The 21,649-nt window shown below is 38.9% G+C and overlaps 1 protein-coding gene across 4 annotated transcripts in view; it reads right to left on the reverse strand.

Moving 5' to 3' along the window:
• ATP11C (ATPase phospholipid transporting 11C) overlaps window positions 1-21,649 on the reverse strand; it is a 172,400-nt gene that overhangs the window by 112,911 nt on the left and 37,840 nt on the right. The window lies entirely within an intron of this gene.

Here is a 21,649-nt window from a genome sequence, read left to right on the forward strand (position 1 = left end):
TGACCTTTACTATCCCTCATCATTTCTATCAAACAGTTCTCCAGTCCCTTACTGACATGAACTGAAGACTTTGAAATTTGGCTTTCAGTTTTGTTCTCTATGCCAACTCTTGCCACAGCACTTGGAAATTCCATCATCCACATGGACAAGTCATCTAGAAACCAAGATTGTCAAAAGTCCCAAAACTTTTTTGCTCTAAGGATCTCCACCTTTGCTCTACTTTAGTCAGTTACTCTACAGTGACAGAGTAGGGTTTGTTATCACCTACTGCTTCATCTCCGACACCTCAAAGAAGAGCAGCTCTCTCTCTCTCAGCTTTTCAGCTCTTTCACTCCCACTACAACAGCTCCTCAAAATCTTCAGTTTCTCAAAGTCCTTTCCTTCACCTTCCCTATGAAGTCGGAACATCATGTTCAGCCACGGAACCTATTCTCTCACCAGCTCCCTCAATTCCTCCCCAATCTGGCTTTTTGCCATAATTGACCTACAAAGCCCTAAATCCAGGACCAATCTTAGAAACTGCTTTCTTCATTGCTGCATGAAGGAAGCTGAGAAGAGTTCTGGTAAAACCACACTAATGTTAAGACTGATGTCATAACAATTCCCTCAGTGGCACTCCACAAACCTCCCACTTGTCCTTGTACATCTCACTCGCCAGTTAACCTAAGTGTCCATTTCAAAGCTTCATAACTTTCCTCAAGTCCCCTACCACACTTCTCTCTATATGGGTGACCTTGCTCTTAGATCTCTTAGAACATCAGAGTCATCTGGGCATTTCTTCACACTTCCCTGTGTGTGCGCATCAGGTATTTCCCTCCAGTTTCAGAAGAGGGGATTTCTTCTCCTGTTCAAGAGTGATAAAGAGCCTTCCATTATGTTCTTGATCTCTATCTTCCCATCTTTTTGCACCACTAATTATCCCACCTCTCCTAAACTGTCAACCACTTCATCTCTGCGCTCTCTCTCTCCATGGGTCCTTAGCTTAAATATGTTTAAGTTCTCATTTTCTTAAACACACACATGTACACACACACACAGACACTTTCCTTGACAAAGTACCCTCTTCCAGCCTCGTCGCTCTCCTTCTCTAAAGCTCCTTTAGGGCAGAGATATTATTGGTTTTTTGTTTTGTTTTGTCCACTGGTATACCACTAACCTAGAGCAAGGACTGGCACATAGTAGGAGCTCAATAAATAATTACTAAATAAACGAGTAGCTTCCTAGAATACACACACTATGCCTACTTTATCACCTCCTCTTCACCCTTTCAGCCCTCTCTCTGTAGGCTGGTTCCTGCTGCCACACTCCCACAGCTCTAATTTGCCAAATCCAATGGACAGTTCTTTACTTAATCTCTCTCTAGTACTGACACTATTAATCATCTTTTGGAAGACTGTTTTCTCCTTTGCTTCCACGATATTACACCTCCTCTTACCTCTCTGGACACTCCTTTTGAGTCTCCTTTGCCAAATCTGCTTATCCTGCCCCCATACTAACTTACTAAAATGCTGGTATTTCCCTAGATTCAGCCCTCAGCTTTCTGTCCTCCACCACTCCGCATGCTCTCCCTGGGTAACCTAATCCATATGCATGGTTTAATTACCATCTATATGCTGATGACACCAAAAAGGTGTTTATCTCCAGCCCCAGACTTCTCTTCTGAGCTCTACACAGATAGGAAAACAATGACAGCCATTGACATTTGAGGGTTTATGTTCCAAAGCTCAATTTTAAATTCTTTACATGGATTTACTCATTTAGTCCTCACAACCAGCCCATTAGGAAGGTACTACTATTATCACCATGTAAAGATAAGAAGCCAAGGCACAGAAAGACAAGCAAATTGCTCAAGCCAGCTAGTAAGTGGCAGAGCTGGTAAATAGTGATTTCAGTATCTTGTTTTATAACAGCTTTATTGATATATAATTCAGATACTATAGAATTCACTCAGTTAACAACGCCATAGTTTTTAGTGTATTCAGAGTGTTGCGCAACTATTATCACAATCTAATTTTAGAACATTTTCTTTACCCCAAAAAGAAACCTGGTACCCATTCGCAGTTACTGATAGGAATTTTAATTTTGATTTTAGAAAATGAAACTTTAAGATAATTACATTTAAAAAAAGAAACAAATACAATGTGTTAATAAACCAGTTAAGACAAAACAGTTTCTTTTTTAAAAAATGTACATGATTTTTTACAATACAAAAGATCATTTTTGTGTGTTTAAAAAGGGAGTTTTCCACCAGGATTGGATTTACCCATATGTTACAACAAATCTAAACAATAAAGAGCTAAATATTCCTACAACTAGATAAATATTGTAGCCTTAATGTGTTACCAGAAGACAGACACACTCAATCCTTACGTGACCAACAGTAAAAAGGAGAATATCTTTAAGAGACTGAATAAAGAATGACCTCTCCTTACATACACAATTTTACACAATACACATGTATCTAATTACATGAAAAATGAAACCAATTGTAGAAAGCCGGAAGAGTACGTAAATGGCAATTATCAACAGCATACATGGCACAAATGAAAACAAACTGCTTAACAGAAGAAAATGTAAAGGTCTTTTTTAAAACAGAAGAGTTCATTAGACTGTTAGTGACTATAATTAGAGAAGGTATTTCCATGCTGCTCCAGGTGGAGAGATGCAGCAAGAGTAAACTACACTGTTGATGCTAGCTTTCCTTGTCCAGTGACTGCAAAGCACTCATGAGTTACTTCCAATCTGATTTACCATTTGAGGACTTGGGATAGACCAGGAAAGAAAAAGAAATAAAATAGATATATAGGTTGTAAGTGATAGGAGAAAAGAACAACCACTGAAGAAAAGCATCAGTATTCAATTTTATAAAACAGAATTCTTTCAAATGTCTTGTTTCTGGCTCTTCCCTCTCAAATCTATACTACACCTAATTTGAGGTTCAAAATGTGTGACTTCAAAATAAGTCAGATTCAGATCCCACAGCTCCTAATAACCTTGAGAAACCATCATTGGTGTGAAAGGGCAGCTCTTCATTTCCATCTGGGATGAAGGTATGAGGAGGGTGAACTCAACTCCTGGAGCTCTGTAACTCTTCGTTCAACTCAACAATCACTTATCAAGCACCTAGTATGCCTCAGACTCTATGGTCAGTGCTGGGGACCAGAGAGGAGGCAGACGTAACCCCTTTCCTCACAGTTAAGTAGGGGAGGAGACATACATCTAATGAGGCAGAATATAAGACTATGATTAGTAGTACAGCCTTGATTTAGCAAGATTGTTCTGTTTTTAGACCAAGTATCTCAAATTTTTCTTCTATAAAACATGGTGAGTCCAGCTGCAAAAACCACGTGAGTCATGGGAGAGTTTAGTTGCAAAGGAAATGTAGACGGGGGAAAAGGGTAAATCTGAGAAGCATAAAGGTATTTCTTCACTTACTAATTTATTCATTCCAAATATTTTAAATTAAGTACCTATTACATGCCAGGCTCAGAAGATATAAAGAAGAATAAGATTTTGTCCAATCTCCCCAGGAGGTCTCAGTTTAGTAAGCATAGTAAACGAACACTGATACTGCACCCCGATAAGTGGAGACAGCAACAATAACGGTAACGACAGTTAATATCTATTGAGGATTTACCATGTGCCAGGTATCATCCAAAGCATTTCATACGTATTAACTCATTTACTCCTTATAACAACCCCATGAAGTAGGTAGCTATTAGTTTCCCCATTTTATAGACGAGGAAACTGAGTACACGGAGATTATACGACAGCCTAGGTCAGGTGGCTACAAAGAAATAGAGCCAAGATTTCCATGCCGACAGACTGACTCTCAAGCCTGCATCCTCAACCTCCATACTACACTGTCTTAAACAAATGCATAAATCAAGATGATGTAATCCTGGATAATAATCCTCACAGCAAAGCTATAAAGTAGGTTCTGTTATCCCCAATTTAGAGAGGAGGAAATTGAGGCACATAGAGGGTAACTAAATGACTCAAAATCTCCCAGCTTAGTAGCAGAGCCAGAATACAAATTCATTTGGCCATAAATCTCTTTATATATTAGAAATGTCAGTTCTAACCACACTGGAAAAGGAAACTGCTACATATACAGTTCTTCCTGAGAAGCAGTATCATATGAAAACATACTAGAGCTTTTAAAACGCCTTAGGCACACAGTACCTTGGGGAGCAACTGCTGCAGCATTTGTGTCTCCATTAAACAGTTACCACAGAAACTAATAATTCTTAAGGACCAGGAATACACACTGCACTTTGATTTGTTTTGATAAGAACAGAAACTCCCCCGGAGGAGCAGACAAACAGGACATAGAATTGACATTACAGCTTTGCCGGGAGTATACTTCCATGTGCTGTAATTACTCTGTGTGCTGCACAGTGACTTGCTCAGGGAGAAGAATTCTATGTTACTTGTGGACTTTAATTTCAAAGTGATTTTATCTATTAATTCTACCACTTAGAAAAACACAATAGTTTTCATCATTCCTGAGAAGCGTATAAAATAGCAATCATCAGGTCCTGAGTGGTATTGCAATTACTAACATGTTTTATTCAAATGTAGACGACTGGTGACACACACAAATACTGCTTCACAGTTAGAGGAGAAACTAGAAAAAATTTATTAATGGAAAATACATTTCCAAAAAATGTTGAAGCCATAAGAAAAAAAATCCCTGAAAGTATTTTTTAAGAAAAAGTATTAGCAAAAAAAATGTATTTTAGAATAACTGAAACGTATGTAATCACGTTAAGGATTCTTTACATATCGAAAATAATTTTGTAGTTTACATTACATAAAATGAATCAGTGCATATGTAATATAAACATTAAAGTATAGCTTCACAGCTACTAATTTTTAATTTGCTTGTGGAATATACTTTACAGCATATTTTTAGGATTTAACTTCTTACAAGTAGAACTACAAATTTCTTAACTTTAAGAAATCCAATGCCAATTTTTCAGAAGTAGCAAAAACTTGTCACTAGGACAAATTACCAACATTCGAGATAAATAACAACGGTAGGATTTCTTATCCAAGTGTGTGGCAGACACAGACAGTGGTGGTCAAAAAGACCTCAGAACAAAACCCGGGCCCTGTCACTTACTAGCAAGGTATGTCATATTGGGCAAGTTACTTAACCACTTTGTGCCTCAGTTTCCCCATCCATAAATTGGAGGCTTACTATATTCCTATAAGGATTAAAGAAAATAACATATATATAGAGCCTGACCCATACTTGGCACTCGTAAGTGTTAATTTCCATCACCACCACCTGTGCTCCCATTTTCTGAAAAGACCGTAAGCAACAAACATTAAATACTACTTTTGCCAGATGGAGTTTAGTACACATACAGTTTCACTTTCCAAGATACCAAGATGAGTAGTTTTCTGCCTTTTCTGCATCGCATTTCGGGAAACAGAAGATTTGCCTATCTTGACTAGATATCAGTCTTTACAAGTCTGGAACAATTTTTTTCCTGGCTGCAAAAAATAGAGGGCTTTGAAGCTGGTGAAAACAAAGCAAGGAGTTAAAAAGGGTCTCTAGTAAGACAGATCCACCACCCCAAGCCCAGCCTGGAATTCTATAATAGATCAATATTCCTCAAAAACTGAAGGGGCTTCTAACCTCAGACTCTGAGTGGGCTTACTGTTCTAAAGGTCAAAGTTCAAAAGTTCCCAATTTTGCCTAAAATGTTTATGGCTTTCCTTTAGGTATTCAAATATCTAATTTAAATATAAACTGCTATAGTAATTATCAAAAATCCAAAATACTAATATAAAGAAGATAAAATAATAGTTTTGAAAAATCTGTTTAAATTCCATTCAAATAGTTTTTCACAAAGAATTATTTGAAGGGCCTGCCCCAGTGGCCTAGTGGTTAGGTTTGGTGCACTCTGCTTTGGCGGCCCAGTTTCGGTTCCTGGGCGCAGACCTATACCACTCATCTGTCAGCAACCATGCTGTGGCAGTGGCTCACATACAAAAAGAGGAAGATTGGCAACAGATGTTAGCTCAGGGCGAATCTTCCTCAGCAAAAAAACAAAAAACAAAAAACAAAAAAAAACACATTTGATACTTTCAAGCATGCAATACCAGACTAGGCTCTGGAAATGCAGAGATAAACATGTAGCTATACGAGGTATCTCTAAGATCAACTTCCCAATAGAGGAATAATAATAATTAACACTTATTGAAGGTTTACTATATACCAGGTACTCTTGTAATATGTTATACAGACCTACTTACTTAATCTACATGGCAATTGTGCAGTAAATACAACTATTAGCCCCATTTTACAGGAGACTAAAGCACAGAGAAATTATGTAACTTGTCCATGGTCACACAGATAAAGAGTCACGAGTAGGATATGAAATTAGGCATTCTGGCTTCAGACAGTACACTGAACATATATTCTCTGAGGAAGCTGAGGCAAACATTCTTTCAATCATTCAACAAATATTCACTGAGTGCCTACCATGTACCTGGTACCGGTGTAGGCAATGAGAACACAACGGTTAACAAAAAAGACAAAAATCTCTTCCCTCATGAAGCTTATATTCTAGTGGGAGAAGACAGACTATCAACAAGATAAAGTGTATAGTATGGTAGACAGTAATGAGTGCTAAGGAGAGCAATAAATCAAGGAAGGAGGATAAGAACTGTTGGAGGAGACTGCCATTTTAGATAGGATTGCAAAGGAAGGCCTCCCTGAGAAGGAGACATAATAACTAAAGGAAGGACTCCCACCTTGCTCACACACAGACACAGAGAAACTAGATAAAGATTTCCTCCATGGCTGTGCTGCAGTCTCTAAAAACTCACAATCTAGTAGAGAAAACAGGCACTCAAATAAGTAGATCATTATAATCCAGTGTGGTGAATGTAACATCAGAAGAGCTATAGGCAAGAGGGGACAAAGACAGTGCCTAACTCAAAGCCAGTCACCAGTTAGCAAAGACTTCCTGGATGTGATGCCTGAAGCAAGTCTTACAAAGATGAGTAGGAGTTAGAAGTTAAGAGGGAAGATCTAGCAGAGGGGCCACCATGTGCAAAGGCCCAAGGGCAGGAAACTGCATGGAGTGACTAAGTGATCTACAAGGAGATTTACTGTTGAAAGAAAATGTATCAGGAGAAGGATGGCGAGAGACAAGACAGGACAGGGACCAAGCACACCAGGTGCGTGTGAATGCATTCACCTCGGCAGGACTATGGAGGGCCTGGACCATAGCTGCTGCTATGAGGATGGTAAAGAATAGATGGAGTTGTTAGAGGAAAGAACTGACAGGATTTGAAGGTCTATTGCTTGGATGATGGTAAATGGAGACATCATCCACTCAGACAGTGAATACAGAAGGACCAGGTTTGTGAATGGAGGTGATAGTGAGCTGTTTTAGACACAGTGCTGCTTCTGAGGGGCGTGTAGGATAGCCAAGTGGACCTCTTCATAGGCAGCCCCAAATATAGGTCTGTAGCTCAGGGGAGAAGAGTGGGCTAGAGAAGAGATAGATTTTTTCTTCATCCACTTGAATTTAGAAACTGAGGACATGACATTGGAGATCACCCCACAAAAAGAAAGTCAGGGACCAATCTTTAAAGGAATAACAATATTCTAAGGGCCTTCTATGGTTTTATGATGCTGGACAATATATACAATCCACACATTTAAAGTGTGTAATTCAAGGGTTTATAGTATGTTCAGAGTTGGGCTACCATCACCACTAATTCAGTTTCAGAACATTTTGATCTCCTAATATGCACCCCTGTAACTGTTAGCAGTCACTCCCCATTATCCCCATTTCCTTCCCTCCCCCTAACCCCTGGTAATCACTAATTTACTTTCTGCCTCTTCTGAGCCTTTTCTATAAATGGAATCATAGACTATGTGGTCTTTTGTTTCTGGCTTCTTTCACTTAGCATAATGTTTTCAAAGTGTATCCGTGTTGTAACATGTATCAGTACTTCATTCCTCTTCACGGACATAGAATATTCTGTTGTACAGATATATCACATTTTGTTTATGTATGCATTCATCAGTTGGTGGACATTTGGGTTGTTTTTACCTTTTGGCTATTATGAATAATGCCGCTATGAACATTTGTGTGCAAGTTGGTGTGGACATATGTTTTCATTTCTCTTGGGCATATACCTAGGGAGTGGAATTGCTGGGTCATATGGTAATTCCATTATTAACTTTCTGAGGAACGAGCAAACTATTTTCCACAATGGTTGCACCATTTTACATTCCCACTAACAGTGTATGAGGGTTCCAATTTCTCCACATCCTCACCAACACTAGTTATTTTCCTTTTTTTTTAATGGTCATCTTAGTGGGCATGAAGTTATATATCATTGTAGTTTTGATTTGCATTTCCCAAACAACTAATGATGTTGAGCACCTTTTCATGTGTTTATCGGCCAGTTGTATATCTTCTCTGGAGAAACGTCTATTAAAATCTTTTGTCCATTTTTCAATTGGGTTGTCTTTTTATAGTTGAATACACACTGTTTTGGAGTCTTCGCTCTGATGCTTACTACCTGTGGGACCCTGGACAAGACATTTAACCTTTCTCTAATCAGTTACCTCACCTATAAATCAGGGACAATAACACTACCTATCCCACAGTGTTGTGAGCATTAAATAAGATAATTTTGGTGGCCATTAAATGGTAGCTATTATTCTTCAAAATAATATTTACACACATTTTTAGATATATATGTTCAAGTGTGTGACGCCAGTTTTCATTCTTATTGTTCCAAAAGTTCTTTTTTACACTGGCCTTATTTTAAAATTATAAACTATCCAAATACAAAAACTTTCAATAATAATGTCCTTACTCCAATTTTTATTTTAAAAATAGCTTGTGTGATTCTACAAACAAGAGTAAATAAAGATGTGGAAGGATGTTTGTTAACAGCATTGTTTATAATAGTAAAAAAATAAACTAAATAATCCAAATGTCCATCAGGAGAGGACTGTTTAAATTAACTATGGAATACCCAAACAAGGGACTACTGTGCAACTGTTAAAATATATGAGTAGCTCAATACGTACCAATGTGAAATCATCTCTAACATACATTAAGTGAAAAAGTCAAATATTATGCATTATGAGATTCCAACTGTACATAAATATATATATGTGCACGCGCATGTGTGCATGTGTATGCTTACACAGAAATAACAATTTTTTTTTAATTTTTACCTAATGTCCTTTATTTCTTCCACAAGCCCATCTTTTTTTTTTTTTAATTTTTTGTTTTTTGCAGTAACATTGGTTTATAACATTGTATAAATTTCAGGTGTACATCATTATACTTCTATTTCTGCATAGATTACATCATGTTCACCACCCAAATACTAATTACAACCCATCACCACACACATGTGCCGAATTATCCCTTTCGCCCTCCTCCCTCCCCTCTTCCCCTCTGGTAACCACCAATCCAATCTCTGTCTCTATGTGTTTGTTTATTGTTCTTATTATCTACTACTTAATGAAGGAAATCATACTGTATTTGACCTTCTCCCTCTGACTTATTTCACTTGGCATAATACCCTCAATGTCCATCCATGTTGTCACAAATGGCTGGATTTCATCGTTTCTTATGGCTGAGCAGTATTCCATTGTGTATATATATCACATCTTCCTTATCCATTCATCCCTTGATGGGCACTTAGGTTGCTTCCAAGTCTTGGCTATTGTGAATAACGCTGCAGTGAACACAGGGGTGCATGTATCTTTATGCATTGGTGTTTTCAAGTTCTTTGGATAAATATCCAGCAGTGGAATACCTGGATCATACGGTAGTTCTATCCTTGATTTTTTGAGGAACCTCCATATTGTTTTCCATAGTGACTGCACCAGTTTGCACTCCCACCAGCAGTGTATAAGAGTTCCCTTCTCTCCACATCCTCTCCAACATATGCTGTTTCCTGTCTTGTTAATTATAGCCATTCTGACGGGGTGTGAGCTGATATCTCATTGTAGTTTTGATTTGCATTTCCCTGATAGTTAATGATTTTGAACATCTTTTCATCTGTCTGTTGGCCATCTGTATATTTTCTTTGGAGAAATGTCTGTTCAGGTCTTTTGCCCATTTTTTAATTGGGTTGGTAGTTTTTTTGTTGTTGAGATGCATGAGTTCTTTATATATTTTGGAGATTAAGCCCTTATCAGATGTATGGTTTGCAAATATCTTCTCCCAATTGTTAGGTTGTCTTTTCGTTTTGTTGATGGTTTCCTTTGCTGTGCAGAAGGTTTTCAGTTTGATATAGTCCCATTTGTTTATTTTTTCTATTGTTTCTCTTGCCCGGTCAGACACGGTGCTTGAAAATATGTTGCTAAGACCGATGTCGAAGAGCATACTGCCTATGTTTTCTTCTAGAAGTTTCATAGTTTCAGGTCTTACATTCAAGTCTTTAATCCATTTGGAGTTAATTTTTGTGTATGGTGTAAGGTAAGGGTCTACTTTCATTTTTTTGCATGTGGCTATCCAGTTTTCCCAACACCATTTGTTGAAGAGACTTTCATTTCTCCATTGTATGTTCTTGGCTCCTTTGTCAAAGATTAGCTCTCCATAGAGATGTGGGTTTATTTCTGGGCTTTCGATTCTATTCCATTGATCTGTGTGTCTGTTTTTGTGCCAGTACCATGCTGTTTTGGTTACTATAGCTTTGTAGTATATTTTGAAATCAGGGAGTGTGATACCTCCAGCTTTGTTCTTTTTTCTCAGGATTCCTTTAGCTATTCAGGGTCTTTTGTTGTTCCATATAAGAAATAACAATTTGAATACCTACACAAGGAATTTAACAATGGTTACCTCTGGGGAATAGGGCTGCGAGTGAAATGGCAATGTCAACCTTTTTATACCTTCTGTAGTTTGAAAAAATTAACCACATATAATACTTTTCAATTAAAAAAAATCCTGATTGTCAAGTTTTTCTCAATCATATCTATCCTAGTTACATAAAATACAAATGAAAGAGAAACAGACCCTGAATTAAAAGAAAACACTCCTATTGGTTTTAGGATTAGATAGATAAAAACTGATCTAAATTTTAAGTTATTATACAGTACACTTCAGCCCCTGTTTGGCTGATACAACTTGAGTATTTTAAGACAATCCAAGGAATTAAAACACAGGAGCGCTCTCTTTAAATAGCTAAAAACTGATTTTGACCACAATAACTTTCAGAACAACAGCAGCATCTGAAATCGTCTACATCAAGCTTACCTTTGATCAGACTCACCAGGTGAAAAACAGTTCCTATGATCTACCAAATATTCTTTTTGTTTTTTCTGTGGGTTTCCTATGGTTCTATCGTACTCTCATCTAATCTGCTCTAGAACAACAATTGTAAAAGAAATTTCTACTTTCAGGACTTTCCCAGAAAGACAAGAAAAAGGGGGTGGGGTGGGGGAACTGTATCTTCAAAAGCTTGAAATGAAAGTATTATACCCATGAAACCACACAATTCAGTTTTCTAAGTATTAGTAACCCGTGGACAATTCACTTAAAAAAAATTGATAGGAGGAAAAAGTGCAGTGGGGCTTCAGTGAAAAAGTGGGGCTTCAGCTTTCATAATCAGCAGCTTTAGCATATAATACTTTGCTTTTTTGTCTAAAGAATCCAAAAATATACAGTCTCATTATTTAAAGTTGCTGAGCATAATGGATTTTTAGTCTGTGCAGCAATTTGCATGAATTAATGTGACTGGAAATGTGTTTATTTTTCAAAGAAACTGCACTCCCAAGAGTAACGGAACCACCCAGCTATAGGGCTTGTTTTTTCCTTCCAGTGCAGCTTTCTTATCTGCAAGTTCCCAAATATAAATCTAGATGTTTTATATAGTGGGGCAGACCTCAAAGTGCTTTAAGAGATACAATCGCACATTTTTTAGGGCATGCTAAATTCTATTTAAAACGTCTATGGCTTTTTGTTTCAACACTGAGTACATGTTTGTAAATCCTGGTTTGATTTATAATATTTTTATCTAAAACAATCAAAGGCAAAGCTGGTGGCTGTGGAGATTAATGGTATACTCTTTTTTTTAATTGAAGTAACTGGTTTACAACATTATATGATAATGGCATACTCAACATAAAATTTGATTGGCTCCATCATAGAGACAGAAAGTAGAGTGGTGGCTGATATGGATTAGGGGGTGGGGAGAATGGAGAATTATTATTTAATGGGTACAGTTTTGCAAGATGAAAAAGAGTTCTGGAGATGGATAGTGGCAATGGTTGCACAACAGTGTGAATGACTTAATGCCACAGAACTATACACTTAAAAGTAGTTAAGATGGTAAATTCTGTTGTGTGTATTTTACCACAATTACAAATAATTTTTAAAAACTAAATTAGCTTGTTTCTGATTGGCTCCAAAGACAATGCAGTAGCAGTTAGATTACAGCCATCAGTCTTGAACCAAGGATTACTACAATTCCAACTTCTTGCACCTGAGGTCCATTAAGAACAGACACAGCGTGCCAACAGGAGTAGCTTGTCTGGATAAACTTCCTGCTCTGCTCCTAACTAGCTATGTGATTTGGACAAGTCATTTCAACTCTCTGAGCCTCAGTTTCCTCATTTGTAAAATATGGAAAACAACAGTACCTATCTCATCAGGTTTTTCTGAAGATTTACTGAGAGAATACCTAGAGAGTACACATCACACTCAATAAACCTTATCAGCTCATTAAACTCAATAGCTATTATTGGCAACCACACGAATATACAAAGTTGATTTTCCCAAACTGAAGAGAGACGCATTCGTTCCCATTTTGGCAAAGGTGTTAAGAGGACAAGTGTACGTGTGTGGCTGTATGCCAATACTCAGTGCTGATTCCAGGTGTTCTCCTCAATGGCTGGCCAATTATTGGGGATATATGGGCCCTAGGTTGAATCCAGGCTTTCTCAAAGGATGTTTCTAAGAAGGTCTCCAAGAGAATCCCCAAGGAACTTATTCAAAATGCAGAGTTCTCTGCCCCAAGTCAAATCTAGAGAATCCCAGTCTCTGGGGGTGAGGCTCAGAAATCACATCCACATTTGGCTGCAATCAAACAAAATAAGGGGATTTTGAGGGGAAGAGAGAAGGGGGAAGGGAAATTGAAGGGGATTTGGCTCTACAGTAAGGCTTCCTGATTTCTCTTGCTTTGATTAACTTTACTAGCAGATGGTGCATGGATCTTGACATCTATTTCCACGACCAGCCAAATGCCTTGTCTAATTTAATTTTTCTCCCCTCTCCTATCACCTCCTCCTCCCAATCTCATTCGTTGATGGAAAAGCATACCAGACAAATTTAGGACTCAATCTTCATGCCATCATACCACTTTCACTACCCCTTTGTTTACTTCCATCGTGGCAAAAGAAGATGAAACCAAATGTCAGGTTCTCAGAATAAAATTGCGCCAACTTAGGTATTATAATACCTATTTCTAGGATCTACCTGGTTTCTCATCTGGCCACTAAAGTCTTAGTATTGCTCTTCTCATGCTCTTTAGCTAAGAAAAGAAATGCACCTTTGAATACCCTTCCTCAGGTAAGCAAGATACCAATCTGGGGATTCTTTCAAGAATAGTAATAATAATCCTGGAGCATAATTAACCTGGAGAGCACCCTGGCCTTTGAGGAAGTGTGGAATTTTCTCAGGACGCAGAAGGACAAGGTTGGAAAATGAAAAAGGAAAAGTCACAAGTTGTCTCTGAAATGTTTTTCTTTGAGAAGTGCTTCTAGCCTATTCTTCCTGTCAAGTTGAACAGCAGCCTTAATAAATTTTACCTGATAAGAAAACACATTACTTTATCTGCAGTATCAGAAACCGACAGAAGAGCCAAACTGTTGACCATCAGCCACTAAATCCTTCTATAGTGCTTAGACTATAACAGGAAGTAGGATAGTCTGGGAAAAGAAACAACAGCAACAACATATAGCCTTGATCCACACCCCCCCCAAAAAAAAAAAAACTTACTAGAAAAGTTATTGATGAGGTATCAATTGGAAGAAAATGCCACAGCCACTTTGTTAACAAAAAGAACGGCAATAAAAATGGTGTTTTTTTCCCCAAATGATGACGTACAAGTGATCCTAGAGAAAACCATTATCTCCAGGAGCACCCTTCCTGCCACACGGATACTTTTCAAATGCTCTTTCCGAACAAAGCATTACCTAAGGCAGAAAGTGCAGTTCAAATTCCTAATACAACGAATTTCTTTATAACAAGAAATCTTCTAAGTTGCAAGTGGTAACCCATTTGCACCCTGAGCTTCAAAGCAGCAAAAATAACACTACCTACACCTCAAAAGGATTTGTGAGAGGACTCCATGAGATAACCATATGTAAAGCACTTTAAACAGCACCTAGCATTTGCTAGGGGAACTAAAAATGTTAGCTGCTGTTATTATTGTTAGTTTTAAGAAATAATTACATGCAATAAAGTTTCACATAACCAAATATTCTAGATAAACCTCAGTAATTTACAGAAATGGAAAGTTGACTTTAAAAACCAAAATGCAGTAAGAGTTCTTTAAAATAGACAAGAAACACTAGCAGGTGAGCAATGCCATATCTATGCCATAGGCAGGACTTGGCAGTGCTAAGGGATGTGAGGCTCAATCAAAGCAAAACTAGAATTTCTATCCTGGAGAAGCTGACAGACTAATAAAGAAAACAGGACAAACACCACACTGCTATGCATACACATGTGAGACCAGACATCATGCGTCTGTGTTCCTCTCTGCCCACCTACCAGGGACCAGAAATGACTCCCCAAATGGCTGAGGCTCCACTGCTGCTGTCTCAGACCCAACTCCTCCAGGGTCCCTGGCCTGGGTTTCTGTAAGCCCCATGGCCCGTGTGTGGTAACAAGTATCGGACCATTCCTGTACTGGTGTTCTTCCACTTAATTGCTTCTTTAATTGTTTATACTTGGGTTTCCTTTTAGGACCTCAAAGGCAAGTCAAGAAATAGCAATTAACGTTAATGACCAATATCATTTTAAAAGACACAACTTACCACCCTTGCCAGGCACAAGGCACATCATCTGTTGTGATAACAACCCTTAAGGCAGCAGCCATAAGCTAAATACATGTGGCTGAGAAGAGACATGTCAATACAAGAGCAATCTCCTTATTTGTGGCTCACCAAAAGCCATTAAGCAAGCTGCCAACCATTAGCCACAAAACATACACACTTCATGTCAGTAGAGCTGGACAGGGCTCTGAACAGAAGCAATTTTGGGAAGGAGGAATGAAGTTAAAGAACTGACTAGAGTCCAATAAGACAATAGGTAACACACTTCCAAAAATAGACCACACGCCACAGATGCCTTGCAAAACTCCACTGTTGACAACTGAGAACATATTATTTTTCTTAATAAGAGAGAACACAGAATGATAAAAAGAGCATGGGTTTTACATTATAGTCAGACTGCCTGAGTTTGAACCCTAGCTCTAGCCCTTTCAGGCTTTATGACCTTAACTTCTCTAAGCTTCAATTTCCTGACCTGTAAACTGAAAATATGGTGAGGAGTTAGTAAATGATGCACAGACAGGGCTTAGCACAGTGCCTGGCACATAGCTGGCACTCAATTACTAGTTGTTACCATGGAATAAAAATGGTATGTAGGGGCCGGCCCGGTGGCACAAGCGGTTGGGTGTGCGCACTCTGCTGCGGTGGCCCAGAGTTCGCCCGTTCGGGTCCCGGGCGCGCACTGATGCACCGCTTGTCAATCCATGCTGTGGCGGCGTCCCATATAAAGTGGAGGAAGATGGGCACGGTTGTTAGCCCAGGGCCAGTCTTCCTCAGCAAAAAAGAGGAGGATTGGCAGATATCAGCTCAGGGCCGATCTTCCTCACCAAAAAAAAAAAAAGGTATGTAGATAGCCAGAAAAGCCCACTAAGGCCAATTTCACCGTTAATGTGGTCAAAGTAGCAAACATTTACAAAGAAAAAAATGGTAAAACCAAACACTGGAAATATTAGTTACTGACAAAAAATAAAATTAACTTATTTTTTACTTTGTGTGAAATAGGAATGCTTAAGGAAAAAGCAAACTTGATATGATCAAGTACATGATTTCTGTGTCAATTCTGAAGAAAATTTGACACCTTGAAAAAGGTTTAAAGATCAATTGCATAGATTCATTCATTCAACAAACATTTATGCATTAAGCAATCTGTTAGGTACCAGAGACTATGATAAACGCCAATAATAGAAGCATGTGTAAAATGCTGTAATGAGGACAGGGCTGGAAGGGATTCATTCCATCCCAGGTATGTCGGGGAGGGGAGATCCAGGACAGATTCACAGAAGAAATGACATCAGAGTTGGGTCTAGGACTTCATCAGAGAATGGGAAGAGAGGAACTCCAGAAAGAGAGAAGAGCAGGAACAAATGTCTGGAGGTATCTGGCAAATACCTAGAGGCATCTGAGGTATCTGAGACCCTGTGAATAATCAGTATTGGTCAGAGACTAGGCTATTGGGGAGAGGAGTAGTCACAGAAAGGAGGCCGCAAGGGTAGGCCTGAGAAAGCCTGTGAGGGCATTTCAGCACCCCGAGGCTTTAGCATAGAGGTAACTGGATATAGCAAGACTTAGGTTTTTAAAAAGCACCCTCTTGATAAAGAAATGTAAATAACTACTTTAAAAAGTCAGGATAATAGTTATTTTGGAAAGAGGGAGGGTTTATGATTGGAACAGTTTATGATTGGAACAGGGCACAGGGAGGGACTGCTGGGGTGGCTGACAATGTTCTATTTCTTGATCTGGATGGAAATTTTAAGTATGTTTGCCTTGTAATACTGTATTAAGGTACACATTTGATTGTTTGGTTTTTTGAATCCTTGTCTCATTTTACAATAAAAGCAGCGAAAGAAGAAAAAAAAGCATCCTCTTGTGACACTGTGTAGTCAGACTGGAGAAGAAAGGGAACTATAAGGATGATAAAAGAAGTTATTGCCTCTAGATGCAAGATGATGAGGACCAGGCCCAGAGCAAGGACAGTGGGAATGCGGAGGAGATAAACCCATTTGAGAAACATCTCGTGAGTTGACTGCCAGAGGCTTAGAGGAGAAGAGACAGAGAGTGAGTTCAGATGTGGACATACTGAATATGAAACGCCTTTGGGACTTCAAATACTACTTTCCCCCTTTTTAAATTTATGGCTTTCCTTTGCCTTGGTACACATCTACCAACAGTAATATTCTATTACTTATCAGTCATAATTCAATTCATGTTTTTGGCTTTCAAATAGGATAAAGAAGTGAGATGGGAATAATTCTCGATGGATCCGCAAGATCTGGAAAAGAAAGGAGGAAGATGGTTACGAGAGATGTGTGTAAACACATCGTAAAGGAGAAGCTCTTTGTTGAAATTAATGACTGCTAGTAGTGAAAGTCAGAAGTAAATGGATAATATCCCAAGTGAACTATTCCACTAAAATGAAGACAGGATATGTTAGAAAGGCTATTGGGCGAAAGAGTTTCCCAACTTGATCAACAAAACTCAAGGGAGGGGAATGCATCATGCACCCATCTTATTTTCACATGCCTGGGACATGTTAGGTATGTGTAACCTAAAGAAGAATTATAATAAAAATTTGAAGGTGAGAGAGATAGGTCAATGTGAAAGAGAAGAAAAGGTATTTCACACCAGGTCAGAGTGCAATGGAGGAACAAGTGATTTTGCTTATGTACAAGCCAAAATGAGCTGTTCTCACTTGAGAGAAGAGATGGATATCAGCAACTGTGTGTGTTAGAATAATTACAGAATGGGCCATAGCAGCCCATGTCCCTAGAGTCCCACGCTGCTTTATCATAGAACAGGCACACACCAAATGCATGAACAACCAACTTTGATAATATTCACCTAGAAATATTAAGATTTTACCCTCAAACCCCTGCTTCTACTGCATAATAATAATTTTAAAAACCTAGCTACCATTTATTGAACAAATACTCTATGTCAGGCACAGTCTAAGCCTTCAACATGTATTATCTGGTTGAATCCTCACAGCAAGCCCATGACGTAGGTGCCATTATTCATCCCCACATTACAGATGAAGAAACTTGCCTCCCTTCAAGTGCCAACTCTAGAGAAACAAGACGTGAGGAAGACTGCATAGCATAGACTTGGACCTGGGCAAAAAGGAGGGGCTGCCTCAAACACTGTCCTACCCAGGTCACCAGGGTAGAACACTACATCTAGTTGCTGATCAAAAGTGATTTGGTGGGGCCTTATCCTCAGTGTGTGTCTCTCCTCAGGCAACATGTGGCAGTGGTAGGCGGTTAGTAGTGATATTGAGATTTGGGATCCTGGCTAGCTCTGTTTCTTTCCATCAAAAATACGACCAACATCTGGCAGACTCAGAAAATGCCCAGATGAATGAGTCTCCACTAATTCATACGTTACAAACAGGATTGTCAAAATTGGTCAAATTCCATTACAGAATTACAGTTCAGCTTCCCTGAATACTAAATACATATTAGCCATTAGGTGGGACTTTGAAATCTCTTTGCTCTATGGAAATTTCTATTCTTGTAGTAGTTGTTGTATGAGATTTGATCTTTATCGCACTATTCCTGGCAGCAGTAAAATTCCATTTCCATCAACTCTGTTTCCTCTCAGGAAAGAAGTCTCTCAGGAAATACTCAAAACATTGTTCTCAAATATGAATCATTTTCAACTGCCAGGAAGACACTCTTTCTCATACCATTTTGCATCATCATATACTTTCCCTAAAATGACAGTTTTCAGGTAAGGCATACTTATTTAAAAAAAAAAAGTGTAAATTCTTCATTCTTCCCCCTCCATGGCTTTGCTCAAGCAGTTCACTCTGCCTCAACTATCTTCTCCCCTAGATTTGCATGTCCAAGAGCTACTAACTCATTCATTCAACAAAGAGTTCCTGAGCACCAACTAGTTTTTCAGTCCTGTAATAGGTGGTAGGGGTTGAGGTAAGTGTATTAGGAATTAACCAGGCAGAGATTAGGAGATGATCATTGGAGGCAGTGGAACCATCATGTGACATGCTAAGAATTTCATTCAAGGAAGTTTTCTAGAAGAGGAAACATTTAAAGCTCGCCCTTTAAGGACAAATAGGAGGAATTAAATGGAAGAAGAAAGGCATTTATGAAGCTTAAGAGGAAGGCCTCCAACTACACAGAGCACAATTGAGCTGCTGCCTCAGAAATTCATCCTAATATTTGTGCTGAAGCCAGGCTTCCAATGGGCTGCACCTGAATGAGTACAGCAGGGACCGGACTCCACTGAGCTGACTCGGGACTGCCCAAAGGCTTTTCTGAACCTTCCCTGTACTGCAGAGCAGTCTAGAAAGCTTCCACCTAGGCTACTCTCTCTCCTCTTCACTAGGGGTCAGACTTGCATGACAGACTAATGGCACTCTCACCTTTCCCATCTCCCTCCCCCCACTGTCTCTCATACCGGTGGTTTCCCTTAATAAAATCCCTGCCAGTTTAACCCTAAATTTCTGCTTTTCCGAGCACCCAGACTAACACAGCATTCTAGCCAGAGGGGCCAGCATGAGTCAACACTCACAGGCATGAAAGATCATGAGGTGCTCTGAGCATCCCAAGAAGTGGTATGTGCCTGGAGCTCGCTATGGAGATACGGGTACAGAGGGAGAAGAAGCTGGGCCAAATCAGAGAAAGCCTTGTATATCCTGTTAAGAAACTTGAACTTGGTCCTCTGAGAAATAGGGAACCGCAAGTTTTAAGCAGGGAAAGGGCATATGTTTTCAAAAGATTGTTCTGTTGGCAGAATGGAGGATGGAATGGAGGAAGCAGAAAATGGAAGCATCTCTATGTATGCTTCCATCTTGTCTGCTAGCTTGTGAGGTCCTAAAGGGTGGAATCATATTTTCTGTTTGTTTCATTTTAATCTCTGTGCCCCTATAATGCTTACAATAGTGTTTAACACAAAGTAGCTACTCAAGAGGCGCCACTGAATCGACCAGGCTGGGCCTCACCACACTGCCCAACATTTTAATCAAAACTACCAAAAAGTTTAACGACCAGTCTTTAATATTCCTGCTTGGACACTGGAACTCTGTCTAGCCAATCTAGAAAGGGAAAGTTACATGTTTGATGGTAGAAGTTACTCCCAAAACTTTATCTCCCACCAACTAATAATTTCATGAAATCTCTTTGAAGCTGGGCATCTAATCACATTTGTTGATCCTAACTGGGGGAACAAAGGTAGTCATTAGGCATTCAGTTTTTGAATGTTTACCAGGTCATTGAAGTTTAGAGAGCCAGATCAGGCTCAAGGCCCAGAGGTCTTATGCAAAGAGCACCAGACAAAAATCAAACTTGGGTTCTGGATACCAGCGCAATATCTGATGGTGATCTTTGAGAAAACATATCCCTAAGGTCTATTTATTTCATCATAAAGTAGAAATAAGACCTACCCTAATTTATAAGTAAGTTGAAAATTCAATTAGAAGATGTGGTCAATGTGCTTTAAAAACAGCAAAAGGTAAAATACTGTATTGTCACTTACAAATCAGTTAAGTGAGTAGATCTCTCAAGTTGAGTTCTTACCACACACGCAAACAAACATAAGGGCAAGAAGAGACTTTTAGAGGTGGTGGATATGTATATTACCCTGACAGGTGTGATGATTTCAAGGGTGTATGCATATGTTCAAACCCATCAAATCGTACACATTAAATATGTGCAGTATTTTGTATAACAATCACACCTCAATAAAGCTGTTAAAAAGACCAGGCATTACCAATTCTGATTTGCAACACCACCAAAGGATGATGTAATATTATCCAAAAATTCTCAAAATACAATTGATTTTTCTTTATTTTCTTTTGTCAAACAGCACTTTTAGTTGAAAGGGTACTGCTAGGAAATCAAATAATGATAATCAATTCCCAGAAGGCTATGGATTGCTGGAGCTGGAGCCAACAGCCCTCCTGAGGTCCTGGGCACTGAAAGGTCATTTGCTGATGGCCTGATGCCCTTTCTCAGACTCAGCCTTTTTTCCATTGCTACCTCCCTGACATGACTGACGAAAACACAAAAGCTCTTGGGCCCTACTTGTGCTAACCAAAATAACTTTACTGAGAAAAGGAATCATTACCTCCAAACAGCCTGAAGTGATTTGTGTCAGTCAAAGAGGAGAGTTTCAATGACTCAGAAACTGTCAGATCTGCATGAGCTGAGGCACTAGAGCTAGCTATCAATGGTTGGTTGTCCATATAAAATGAAAATGGCATCTCCAGTCCTCTGAGCTGAAACGATCACTTCCAGACCAGACACAGACACACACAGACACAGACACAGACACACACACATTTCCAGAGCCCAAAGGACTCAGCAATACTTTTTAAATCTTCCGAAATTTGCAAACTGATTTAGTAAATTGCTGTTTTTTGACTTAGGAAGGAGGTGGGTAGAGAGTAGAGGAAACTAAGTTCATTTTTATAAAAAGGAACCTGCTCTAGGCTAAACAAACAACTGTAGAAGTCATTCTAAGTCTCATTTGGCATTTTCCAAACCCAAATTAATTATTTCCAGCTATACAGTGCATTTAATGGTAGGAAATCAATAATGATGATAGTAATGGACATTGAGCACATTCTATGTGCAA

Source organism: Diceros bicornis, chromosome X (assembly GCF_020826845.1).
Source record: "Diceros bicornis minor isolate mBicDic1 chromosome X, mDicBic1.mat.cur, whole genome shotgun sequence".
Taxonomy (NCBI): Eukaryota; Metazoa; Chordata; class Mammalia; order Perissodactyla; family Rhinocerotidae; genus Diceros; species Diceros bicornis.